Consider the following 12941-nt stretch of genomic DNA (forward strand, 5'->3'; position numbering starts at 1 on the left):
TTAAGAGACTTGACAAGTCCATAAAAATGTCATGCATAAAGTTTCTTCGTGGTCATATTTTCTACTGCCAGAAACATTAATTTCCAATAGGGTATTGGTGATAGCCAGTTAAACAAATCTAAGATCCTAACGGATATATATCACAAACTTCTTTTCTATATTTAAAGATAACATCAAATTTACACCACATTGTTCAGGAATTCACTTATTTACTTTCCATACTTTACAGGTGTTGTGATGCCTTTTAAAATTTCATCTTAACTATGATCTGCTGCTAGGAAAATAATATGGTGGTTAGGTTAATTCACATTTCTCCACTGTAGATATTTAGTTTTGTATTTCTGTGTCACTGTGTATATTTTGATCCATTTTACAAAACCTCCTCACTGACAGGAGTGAATTAGAATGGAAGATAATGACCTGATATTTCAAGAAGCTTTGCATATGCTCTAGAAAATATAAGTGCCTTGGCATTATTTCAGGGGTGTCTAGACAGGTGTTTTGGTATAAGAAATATACCTACAGACCAAAGCACACAATTTCTGCAAGGACACATATGACCACCTCTCCTCCTGACCTCCTTGACTGGAACTCATCTCAGAGGCCTGAGGTCACTGCTCAGTGGTCAGGAGTATAACTGGTTGGCTCCTCCACTTGCTTTGAAACTGTAAGATGAGATAAAAAATTTGGTCTCTTTTGTTGATTATTCTATTCCCAGAGCCTATATTTGCTTAATGTGTATCGTAGTTGTTCAAGAACTAGTGGACCCACTGACTATAAGAAAAAAACAACAACACAAAATACCATAATACCATTCCTACTGTTTTGAGAACAAAAAGGAAAAGAAGTAATTACTTTGTCGAAACTTCCCACTCTCTAAGTCAGCTGCCTTCTCAACTGGAAACGTCTCAGAAACACTCAAGAGTGGGCCACACTCTTGAAGGCAGAAAGAGAATAGATGATAAATGTCTTTTCTGTAGTTTTCTACATTTTTTATTCCTACACAAATAAAAAAAAGGCAATGAGTTAGAGCCTCCTGAGCAGAGAGATATTAGCCACCTGGTCAGCACTACCTCTGGCGCGGTAGCTCTAGAGTGAAGAACAGGCCTTGCACAGAGCTGAGACAGGGAACAAAATGTCATCAGTATCAAAGCACTGTGGCTTCCACAATAGTTTTCTCTGAAAAACCCTCTGAAACTCCTCTGTTGCCCCAAAGGCGGGGTCAGGAGAGTGAACTTTTAGTTTATTTGACACTTCCCATATCCCTTTCCAAGGGATCCAGTAACATAGAGGCGAGACCTACATTCAGAACAAGAAACTTTTCATCCTGCTACTACAGGTTACTGGACAGGCTGGAAGTAACTATGTGTCTCTCAAGTGGGTGAAAATTCATAATTAAATAGCAAACATTACTGAGAAATATTAAAAGTGCAAAGTGCATGGTATTAAAATTACTCTGAGAGTGTTAAAGTTTTAGTGTAGGAGGGACTGAGGGTACAATAATCTGAACAGAAGAAAGCAACTCACTGCTGTTTGAATAACAATAATACATTGTGTTTTATAGACAAAAAAAGGTCAAGGTGCTTTCACCATTGCTCATACAATATTGAGAAAATACAGATTCTCCTTTACAGAGAATGTTATTTTATTTCTTTGACATGAATTGAGCCACTGGTGATGCTGCTGCTGATTGCTTATAATACAAAGTGATGGCTATAAATAATTTGCTTTTTATTTTTATTTATTTATTTATTTTTGAGATAGAGTCTCACTTTGGTGCCCTTGATAGAGTGCCATACGTCATAGCACACAGCAGCATCAAACTCTTGGGCTCAAGTGATCCTCTTGCTTCAGCCTCCCTAGGAGCTGGGACTACAGGTGTCTGCCACAATACCCAGCTATTTTTAGAGACAAGGTCTCACTCTTGTTCAGGCTGGTCTTAAACTCCTGAGCTCAGGCAATCCACCCACCTCAGCCTCCCAAAGTGGAGGATTAAAGGTGTGAGCCACAATGTCTGGCCTAACAATTAGCTTTTTAAATGATAATAAAAGCCATGGTTAAAAGCAAGTCCACAGAGAACCAGAAATGACACTTGAGCAGCCATGTCCAACTAAAATCTGTTAGAAGTCAAGACAAAAGGTTATGGTGGAAGTCTAAGTGAAAATGTGGTTTGATTTATACACTGTTTTCTCAGGAATGTAGCTCATTATATATGTTGAGTTATGATACAAAATTTTGAAAAATAAATAAATGCACTGGCATAAATACTGCACACCCTGATGCATAGATCCTATGAATAAAATAAAAATAGTATAAAATGTCTTGAATAAATTATAATATGAAATACTCAATACACATTCTGCTCCATTCTTTTATTTTTATTTATTTAATTAAATTAATTTGTTTATTTACATTTACAGATGGGGGCATCCTGTGTCCCCTGGTATGGAGTGCAGTGGCTATTCATAGCTGCCAATCCACTGCTAGTTAGCATGGGCGTTTGGACCTACTCTGTTTCCCACCTGAGCCTGTTTACCCCTCCTTAGGCAAAGTGGTGGTCCCTGCTCCTGGGGAGTCACCATGTTAATGCTGAAACTAGTGCAGTACCCAAATAGCATAGTGTGCTAGCCTCAGCCATCCTCCTGCCTAGTGGTCCTAGCCTCAGCTGTCCTCCTGACTCAGCCTCCTGAGTACCTGGGACTACAGGTACACCCCACTGTTTCCCTTTATTCATTTCTTTGCATGGATGAGTGACCTGCCTTCCCACCTGTCTCCTGTCTGTGGGGTGTAAGTAGCCTCTGTTTAGCTTTCCCAGACACTCAGAGGCAGGATAACCAATGAATCATTTCTAAAGAATATATAACCGAGTAGTGCCTGTGGCTCAAAGGAGTAGGGCACCAGCTCCATATGCTGGAGGTGGTGGGTTCAAACACAGCCCCAGCCAAAAAAGAAGAAGAAGAAGCAGCTCCTTGCCACATTCACAAAGCTCTGTTTCTGGTTATTGTATATATTTTATTTTGGTTATAGCCAATACACAGTTGTTGAAATAAACTGATTTTAGATAGATACAAGCTTTTGGGCTACTTGAAGGAGGCTGATCTCTTTATTATCTTAATATTGACTTGTAAGACATTTTCTTTTGTTCAGCTTCTTATGTCTTCTTGACCCCAATTTCTGGAATATTAAGTAGGATCAGCTTACTGGCTGTGCTGTAGAAAAATTACTCTTACCTATATTTAATCATCATTTTTCTCACCAATTTATTTTGCCCTTAAGTACCAACTGCCTGTGCTTGCTTCGGCAGCACATATACTAAAATTGGAACGATACAGAGAAGATTAGCATGGCCCCTGCGCAGGGATGACACGCAAATTCGTGAAGCATTCCATATTTAAAAAAAAAAAAGTACCAACTGCTTTCTTCTGCATCGCTATTAATCTCAGATAACTGTTTAAAAACTGATATCAAACCAAAGTTTCTTAGAAATATTTGAATTATTAATAATTATTATTACTGTTACTGTTAAGAGCTTTGTAATTCTGCCAGTTGATGAAATCAAAGACATGTCTTAGGTAGCTTAATCTTCTAGCAACTACTAAAATACTTCAAGTGATAGAAAACCTAATATTTTATGCAACATTCTATTCCATTTTGGACTGCTGATAATTTAGGATTGTGGAAAGTTGTGGCAGAGTTAGAAGGGAGAGGGTCTTATAACAAAGAGACTGTACCAGCACAGAACGCGTGCATGTTCAGTGTGTGACAAACCACCGGTGTGATGACAACACTCAGGACAGCGAGAGCGCCGTGTAATGAGGCAGTAAAGACCTGGAAGCTGCGGGGCTAAGGACCCAGAGCCTCACCCTGTGGGGCAAGAATCGATGCTGGACAGGTACAGTCAGATTCCAGTGCTACAAAGATCACTCTCTGAAAGCACTGGCAAAGGACTGGCACAAGGAAGTGAATTCTGTGATAAGTACAATTGAAGTATCGATCAGAAGGCAACACAGTTAGGTGGCAAAAGAGAACAGAGAACAGGAAACAGACGTGGGAGCCCTTTAGTGGACAGACCGACAGGGGCTGTACTTCTGGCTGGCAACATCAGCCATAATGATCATATTTTCTAAAATTGGGAATTCAGGGTGGCACCTGTGGCTCAAAGGAATAGGGAGCCGACCCCATATGCTGGAGGTGGTGTGTTCAAACCCAGCCCTAGCCAAAAACTGCAAAAAATAAAAAATAAAATAAAATAAAACAAAGTTGGAAATTCAAAGAGAAGAGCAAAATCAGACTCGAGGGACTGAAGGAGGGAAAATTATGAGTGCAGAGCCACGTTCTCCTCGTGGTGCAAGCGGAGAACTCTGGGCCAGACGTTCAGGTAACAAGCCAGCTTGAGGATAGACTAGAGACAGGGCAGTGTAGGCTTGAAAAACTGGGAAACGCAGTAAATGAGAGATGAGGCAGAGGCAGGAGCACTGGGATGGACATACTGAAGTGCAGTTCAGTAAGACCAGTGCCACACTGATTTAACTTTAGAGAAATTCCCTGTGCTTACTAAGCAGCAGAGCCAGGGATACCAAGGTATGTAAAGCTGCAGGTGCAACTTATAACCTATATTCAGAATTGTAATTAAAACTTAGATTTATAGATTTTTTTTTCCATTGGGTTATTCAATGTAAACTTTGGCATATGTTATCCATTTCAGTACCCAAAGTATCTGGTATGGCCAGATACTATGTGGCCAACACATCTTTGTTGAAACAAAGTAGCATATTTATGGGGCAACTATTCTGGCATAATCCATGTTTTCATCTTATACATACTGAATGTGTGCTATGGATCAGGCCATATGTGTACTGTAAAGATAAATATATAATATATTCTCATATGGGAAAAGCTCAGTCTCTTATGAGGACAAAGAAACATACATAAGATGATAATTGCTGTGATGGAATCAAACTTGGGGCAATATGAAATGATAGAGCACGGATATGCCCCCCAACTTGGAGGTTCAGGTCAACTTCTCGTATATGCCTTGTGAGTCAAAAGTTGATGTTGAGTAGAGATATCCAGGTTTATTGGACTGGGGTGGGTGAGAGGTATTACTGGCATCAGAATCATCTTGAGTGTAGGGCATAGAGGTCTGGGAGATCATAGAGTTGTGTAAATAAAATTAGTCAGACGATGAGCGTGGGGCAGCAGTGGGGGAAAGAATCATGAGCCGCGAAGATAAAGATAAGGTAGGGACAGTATGTTTCTAATCCATGCTTAGCAGACAAAGTAAGGGAACTCTAGGAAGAAAAGCCCATTTCAAACAACTGGCAAAGAGCAAGAAAAGCAGCCAGTTTTGAAGAGTAATATTGGAAGTGTAGAGTTGGAGACTTGTATTACTATGGGTGTACTATTGTAAGAAATAACCGCTTCAGTGACTAAACAAAGTAAAAGTTTCTATTTCACTAATATCACAACACAGCAATGGGCACATAGAAAGGGCCTGTGCTCCAGGCAGTCACTCCAGCTCCAGGGTTCTTTCCATCCTGTGTCTCTACCCTCCTCTGGATCTTAGAACCCTTTCTGAGAGTGGCATAATAAAAGTAAGATGTTTAGCGTAGGAGGATATATAAGATATTTTTTTGTGTGCAAGATCTGAAAGAGGCATGTATTACATCAAAACTCATTCCCCCAAATGGGAAATTTAGTCTTGCTAGATGTTCCGTGGGGAAAGGAAATGAACTGGGGAGTAAGTTTCCCCAAATAAACAGGTAGAAATAAGATACAGATAGCTGGGTTTAAAATACATTAAGAAATTTCTAAAGTGTGAGTATACATGGCAGTTTATTTATTTATTTTTTAATTAATTTTTTTTTTTTTTTTTTTGCAGTTTTTGGCCTGGGCTGGGTTTGAACCTACCACCTCCAGTATATGGGGCTGGTTACCCACTCCTTGAGCCAGAGGTGCCACCCTATTTTTTAATTTTTTTATTGCAAATTAACATAAGGGTATAGTTGTTTAGGTTATGTTGTTTTCTTTTTTTTTTTTTTTTTTTTTTGAGACAGAGCCTCAAGCTGTCCCCCTGGGTAGAGTGCCGTGGCATTACAGCTCACAGCAACCTCCAACTCCTGGGCTCAAGCGAGTCTCCTGCCTCCGCCTCCCAAGTAGCTGGGACCACAGGCGCCCGCCACAACGTCCGGCCATTTTTTGGTTGCAGCCATCATTGTTGTTTGGCGGGTCCGGGCTGGGGACTCGAACCCGCCACCTTAGGTGTACATGGCTGGCGCCCCAGCCGGTTGAGCTATCAGCGCCGAGCCGGTTATGTTGTTTTCAATTCTAAAGTTCAGGTTGTGGTTTAGCCTTTCACCCAGGGCGCATGCGGAACACCCTCACATTGTGCACCTTGGGTGAGATCCCACCAGCTGCCTGCATTCCTCCCCACCCCCCTACTAGACTATATTTGTGTTTTAAATCATGGAAATGAAAGAAATCTCCAAGCATGATTACATATATTGAAAAAGCTCAAAAACTGAAGCATTCTATAAAAACATTAAAAATAGCATAAAAAATAGACTGAATATCATAAATGCCAGAGAAGTAGAAGAAAGACCAAAAGAAAGAATGTTGAAGATTTAAAGGAAGATAATAATTTAAAGAAGGAGGTAGTGGGTAAGATCATTATAATCTTTAGGATAGCTAAATAAGATAGAGCCCACTTGCCATGTGCCATAGCACCAATGTGCTATGCATGCATCATCCATATAGATGGTTGAGTGACCTAGCGGAAGGACTATGATTTTATCTAGAATAATAAATTGCCTTCATTTATGATGTCTCAACTTGTTTTAAAATTTACTATGTTAAAGTTTTATGCATAAATTAATTGCTAAGATTTCAAATTAACAAAAACTTTAAATCTACCTTTAGAGATACTTTTCTCAGATTAAGTTACATGTGTGATGTCTTTCTCAAAAAGATAAAAAAAATAATGAACACATCTTATTCAATTTAACTTTCATGTTCATAATCTCCTTGTTTAATACATTCTGTAGTTAGCGCCCTTGTATATTCAAAATATTTGTGAAATATATTTGCTTAAATATTCCATGTATATGGGTATATGTGCAAATGTACATATTTCTTTTTTAAAATTTTTTATTAAATCATAGCAGCGTACATTAATACTATCACGGGGTACAGTGTACTATTTCTGTATACAATTTGAAATACTTTCATCCAACTGGTTGACATAGCCTTCATGTCTTTTTCTTAGTTATTGCGTTAAGACATTTACACTCCACAATTAGAGAGATTCACATGTACCCTTATAGGATGAACCGTAGGCGTGATCCCACCAATCACCCTCCCTCCACCTACCCTGCCTCCTCCCCTCCCCTCCCTCTCCCCTTCCCCCGTATTCTTGGGCTAAAACTGGGTTATAGCTTTCCTATAAAAGCCACAAATTAGTTTCATAGTAGGGCTGAGTACATTGGATACTTTTTCTTCCATTCTTGAGATACTTTGCTAAGAAGAATATTTTCCAGCTCCATCCATGTAAACACAAAGGAGGTAAAGTCTCCATCTTTCTTAATGGCTGCATAGAATTCCATGGTGTACATGTACCACAATTTATTGATCCATTCATGGATCGATGGGCTCTTGGGTTTCTTCCATGACCTAGCAATTATGAATTGGGCTGCAATGAACATTCTGATACAAATATCTTTATTGTGGTATGAGAAATGCAAATCAAAATTACTTTGAGATATCATCTAACACCAGTAAGATTAGCCCATATCCCAAAATCCCAAAATCATAGATGCTGGCATGGTTGTGGAAAAAAGGGAACACTTCTACACTGTTAGTGGGATTGCAAACTAATACGTTCCTTTTGGAAAGCCATCTGGAGAACACTTAGAGAAAAATAGACCTGCCATTTGATCCTATAATTCCTCTATTAGGTATATATCCAGAAGATCAAAAATAAAATGTATATATTTCATATATATGCACATATACATATATATCATGAACTTTTTATGGTTTAAATAGTAATAAAAGCAAATTATAAAAATATTTGGCTAAACATCTCAAAATTATGTCTTTAATTATGAAAACCATTAACTCCACTATTCGGAAGTTGTGTGGTTTTAGGAATGATGGAGATAAAAGGTGTGATATATTATTTGTGTTTTACTACTAGTGTTTTAAATGTTTAATCCTGCTGTCATTGAAAATCATGTGAGATAATAGTTTTTAAATATTCTTTCAGCTATTCATCTTCCTTCAAAAAAAGTCTCCCTCACGTCCCATAACGATGAAATAGTTACTAGAAAGGCATGTGTATGTGAAGCTGTTTCCTAACCTCCAAGGTAACTGAGAATTCCTAAGTCAAAAGAGCAAGTTTAAAAATCACTGTGGCATGGGGTAGCAGGGACTGCCGCAACAAGGCAAGTGTCGATGGTAAAAAAGTGTGGGGCTCCAAGCAGGAAAATTGAGAACAAGAAATTAAGAGGAGTAAGAGTGACAGGTTCTCCTTAAGACAAAAACAGGTAAGTGAGAGAGTCGTGTAGGCTAGCGCGTTAAAGTGGAGAAGCCCCTCCGGTAGTCCTGGGCCTGCGCATGGCTCAATAGGAAATCTTTGCCATGGGCCTAGAAAACAAGACAGCAAAAGCAAAACAAAACAAAACAAGACAAAGCTCCAGACATTTACTGCAGAGTCTAAAGGCATTTAGCAGCGATGATTAACGCTGAGTAAAATGAATGAAACCACGGCCCCTTAACTAGAAATAGCACATACCATAAAATGTTCTCACTTTGAATTCAGATTCTGTCCACACGCATTCATTTAAAATGCATTAAGTACCTGTGAGCTGGCTCTCTGCTCATGGTGGCTATAGTAGGAAGAAATCATCCATAATCTCTTCCAGCAAGACTCTAATCCTTACAGCTAAGCAATGAGTACATAAAAATAATGGCAAAAGGGGAATGTGTCATCCTAATGGAGCCAAGAAATTTCTGGATCTGATTGATGGCTCAGAGACCATTTCTTAGTGGAGCGAATACTTCACATAGGTTAGTAATATATCAGCAGTGGGTACTTAGGCAGGTTGGACTTCAGCAAGAGTAATACCAACAGTGACAGCTAATTAACAAAATAAAAACATAACTACATGTCCCAGTATCTCGCTAGGTGGCAGATACCGTCTCACACAGATCATTCACATAATTAGCATAGGGACGAGGGCTCTGATACCTTTAACCATATTTTGTGTATAGGAAGTGGATTAAACTTCTTAACCATCTTCTCCAATGTAAGAAAACTCTGGTTTGGTGACTAAGTAAGAATATAGACTCATGCAGTCTGATTAGAGCTCGTATACGTAACCACATGAGACTGTAAAGAAGGTTTTTGAAAATCAAGAAAGCTGGTGTGGGAGGCCCCCTAAGGCATCTGCAAAGAAAGAAAATCTATTTTTGTTCCCATTTTCTTCTGTATGATGTCAGTTTACTAGAGGGACCTCAAAAAGTAGCAGACAAGGCTGAATAGGCAGAGTTCATCTGAGGCAGTATCTTTTTATAATTTATAGTATCAAACAATATTAAAATGAAAACCTCAAATGAACATTTGAGTTGATGAGTTTTTTTCCCTCCTATCATTTTAAGGCAAGAACAAATAAAATATCAAGAACATAGGAGGTAATATGTCTACTATCTTAAGTTGCCAATCCTAAGGACCTTTGAAACATACTTTCATAAATTCTTACTTAGTCTACTTTTCAAAGGCAGGAAGTTCAATTTTCAAAAACATAGAGGGGGCTAAAAATGTATACATATTTAAGAAAGGAAAAATATTGTATTACTGTATTAAAATTGTAACTCAATATATACTGATAATGTTAGTTATCTTTTTTTTTATTAAATTATCATCGTGTATATTAATGCAGTCATGGGGTACAATGTGCTGGTTCTATATACAATTTGAAATGTTTTCATCAAACTGGTTAACATAGCCATCATGACATTTTCTTAGTTATTGTGTTGAGACATTTATATTCCACACCCAGTAAATTTCACATGTACCTTCGTCAGATGCACCGTAGGTGTGTTCCTACCAATTACTATCACTTGTAATTGCTGTAGTCAAACATGCCTTGAGTATAACACTTTTAGTACACACATTTTATTTCTTAAAATGTGTATACACAGTTTTTGGCACTTTCTGTATTTCATACAATAAAGATTTCTTTCTTTTTTTTTTTTTTTTAATTTCAGGTTAATGTGAGAGTAACAACCAGGTCACAATACTTGAATTTGTTACATAGACTCCCTCTGTAGTTGTGTCCTGCACCTTCCCCCTACATCGTGACCATTAAAGGAGAGCACCCAATCCCCTTGTCTCCTCTCCACTGTGGCCCCTAACCCAAACTTAAATTGAAATGAGATTTTCTCCTCTGTAGGTGTGAATTAGATCATCTACTGACTTCATATTAGTACTGAGTACATTGGACATTCGCTTTTCCAATCTTGTGATGCTTTACTGAGAATATGTTTCAAAACAATCCAGGTTAATAAAAAAGATGTGAAGTCACCTCTTTATATTGCTGAATAGTATTATATGGTACACATAGACCACAGTCTGTTAATCCATTCCTGGGTTATTTAGGTTGTTTCCATGTTTTGGCAATCATGAATTGAGTTGTGATACACAATAAAGATACTGCTCACTAACTCATCTCCACCAGGCCCTTTTATTCACCTGAACACTAAAAACACTGTGAGGGGCCTTCACACGCTGTAACTCTCCTGTTATTACTCTGATTACATTTCTTACTCTTTTAACCCTTAGTCTACGATAACTTCTTTGATGTTCTCCTGCCCCAGGACTTTGCTTTACTCTTTCTTAGCCTGGTAGCTGTTTCCTAAGGTATCTTCATGGCTGTGCCCTCACCAGAGGTCATTGTCTCATGCAGAGCGTATTACACACACACACACACACACACACACAATGTGTTTAGAAACACACTGAAACTTTCTAGATGTGCAGGCCCAACAGATCTCATTACTCTGTAACCAAGAAAATTAGTCACATGTAAAAATATAACTTAAAATTATGTCATTCCTATGCTTAGGCTAAAAATCAATTTTTAGACTTAAAAATTATATTTTCTTCTTTTTTCCATCAGAGGTCTTGGAGGATTTTTGTTTAAACGTCTCTATTTTCCTAATTTCACACAATTTGCTAAGCCATTAATTACTATTATTACCAATATAAATAATGTAAAATGGCATTTTAAAAGATAATGACATTTAATCTTCTAAAATAGATTTATTATCTACTAGAAGTAATAACATGATGTAAATGATAAAATAGACTTATTTCATTGATACAATTAATCTATTAGTGATGATGTAACTAGCCAACTTTACAAATGGAAAAATCAATGAACCATTATATGATCAGAACTACTTTTGCTGCAAGTGTCATAAATGTACCTTGAACTACTTCTAGTAAACAAGTGTAATTTATCTGCTAACATAGCTAAGGGATGGCCAGAATTGTAATTAGGATTCAGAGGTAAGTGCTTCCCTGTTCACTCTACTTCTTATCTTTCTGCTGACTTCTCCTATAACAGTTGGACACAATGACAGTTGGCACACTTCACCTTTAAATTTTATAGCATCTAAAACCAAAGAGGATGAGTCCCTCCATATTATTCCAAGTTCACAAATTCCAGTGAAAGATTCTTAATGGATCTGCCTGAGTAATGGTTAATCCATTAAGATTAACCATCATGAACATGGTAATAGAATCCATAACAATATGGCAGATTTCTTTGGAACCATTTGTCAGTATTAGAATAAAGAAATTGTTAGAATAAATCTGTGGAAATTTGGAGTGCCTTTGGAGAATTGTTGCACTGGACAGATAAAACAGATGTTTTTGAACAACTCTTTGTCTTCTATCTTTCTACTTCCTAAATTAACACCATTGTCCTAGAAGCTTAATTGTAATTATTTTTTATTTATATATTTTTTTCAGTACAATAAAAGGGCATTCACAATTTCAAGATGCCAAAAAAAAAATAAAAATAAAAAAAGTTTATTGCTTGATGATGTTACCCAAGGGAAAAAAAATCCCAGGTAGTTCTAAAGGAAAACTCTTCACTTGAAGCAACTTAAAAGGTTTATATACAGTTCTCAAGACAAGTACCTTTGTGATAATACATACTTAAACTATGGTGTAATTTAAGTATACCATGAAGATTTTTCCCTCAGGAGTTTTTCATGTGTTCAAGAAACCAAAAAGTAGAAAAATTATGGTCGCCTAAAGAAAAAATATGTTATAAAGTAATATAAATAAGTATACTGGCAAAGCTCAGAAATTATTCTTTCAATTCTTTCTCTTCTTTTCTACTTTGAATGTATCCTAACTGTTTACTTTTCAACAAAAAATATTTTTTCTTCTGTGTCTGAATTTTGTGAACTAGGTCTGTGAGATGCTTGAGATCCAGGTAGAGATTTCAGGAAGTTGTGAACTAACAACAAAAAATAATGAATTAAATTAATGAAGAAAAGAGAAGATTCATTAATTTCCTTGCTTTCTTTTGAAAATTACAAAAATATTTAAGCATCACTTTTGTTAATTATGTTACCACTATTTTGCTAAAAACAAGTATGAAGTTGTGTTATTGCTGCTATACGTGTTTAGAAGGCATACAGTGTAAATTATCCCATTACTCTGCAAGCTCTGTGATGAAGTAGGTTTTGGCCTTTTCTGTTCATTGCTTTATCCCTGATGTCCAGGGCAATGGCTGACCCACAGTAGTTGTGCAGTCATCATTTTTAAATAAATTAATCATTGTTAAGTAGAGATTTTTATGTATAGATATTTTTGGTATATGATGGAATGTATCCTGTCATTATAACTATTGGTTAACATCAGGTAC

General features: G+C 37.2%; 1 non-coding gene across 1 annotated transcript; it reads left to right on the forward strand.

Moving 5' to 3' along the window:
• Positions 1 to 3288: 3288 nt before the first annotated feature.
• On the forward strand, positions 3289 to 3395 carry LOC111727701. Its single transcript, XR_002775185.1, has one exon. It is a non-coding gene; the product is annotated as a U6 spliceosomal RNA (small nuclear RNA).
• Positions 3396 to 12941: the final 9546 nt, after the last annotated feature.

This window comes from Otolemur garnettii, unplaced genomic scaffold (assembly GCF_000181295.1).
Source record: "Otolemur garnettii isolate 467f Iridium unplaced genomic scaffold, OtoGar3 scaffold00118, whole genome shotgun sequence".
Lineage (NCBI taxonomy): Eukaryota > Metazoa > Chordata > Mammalia > Primates > Galagidae > Otolemur > Otolemur garnettii.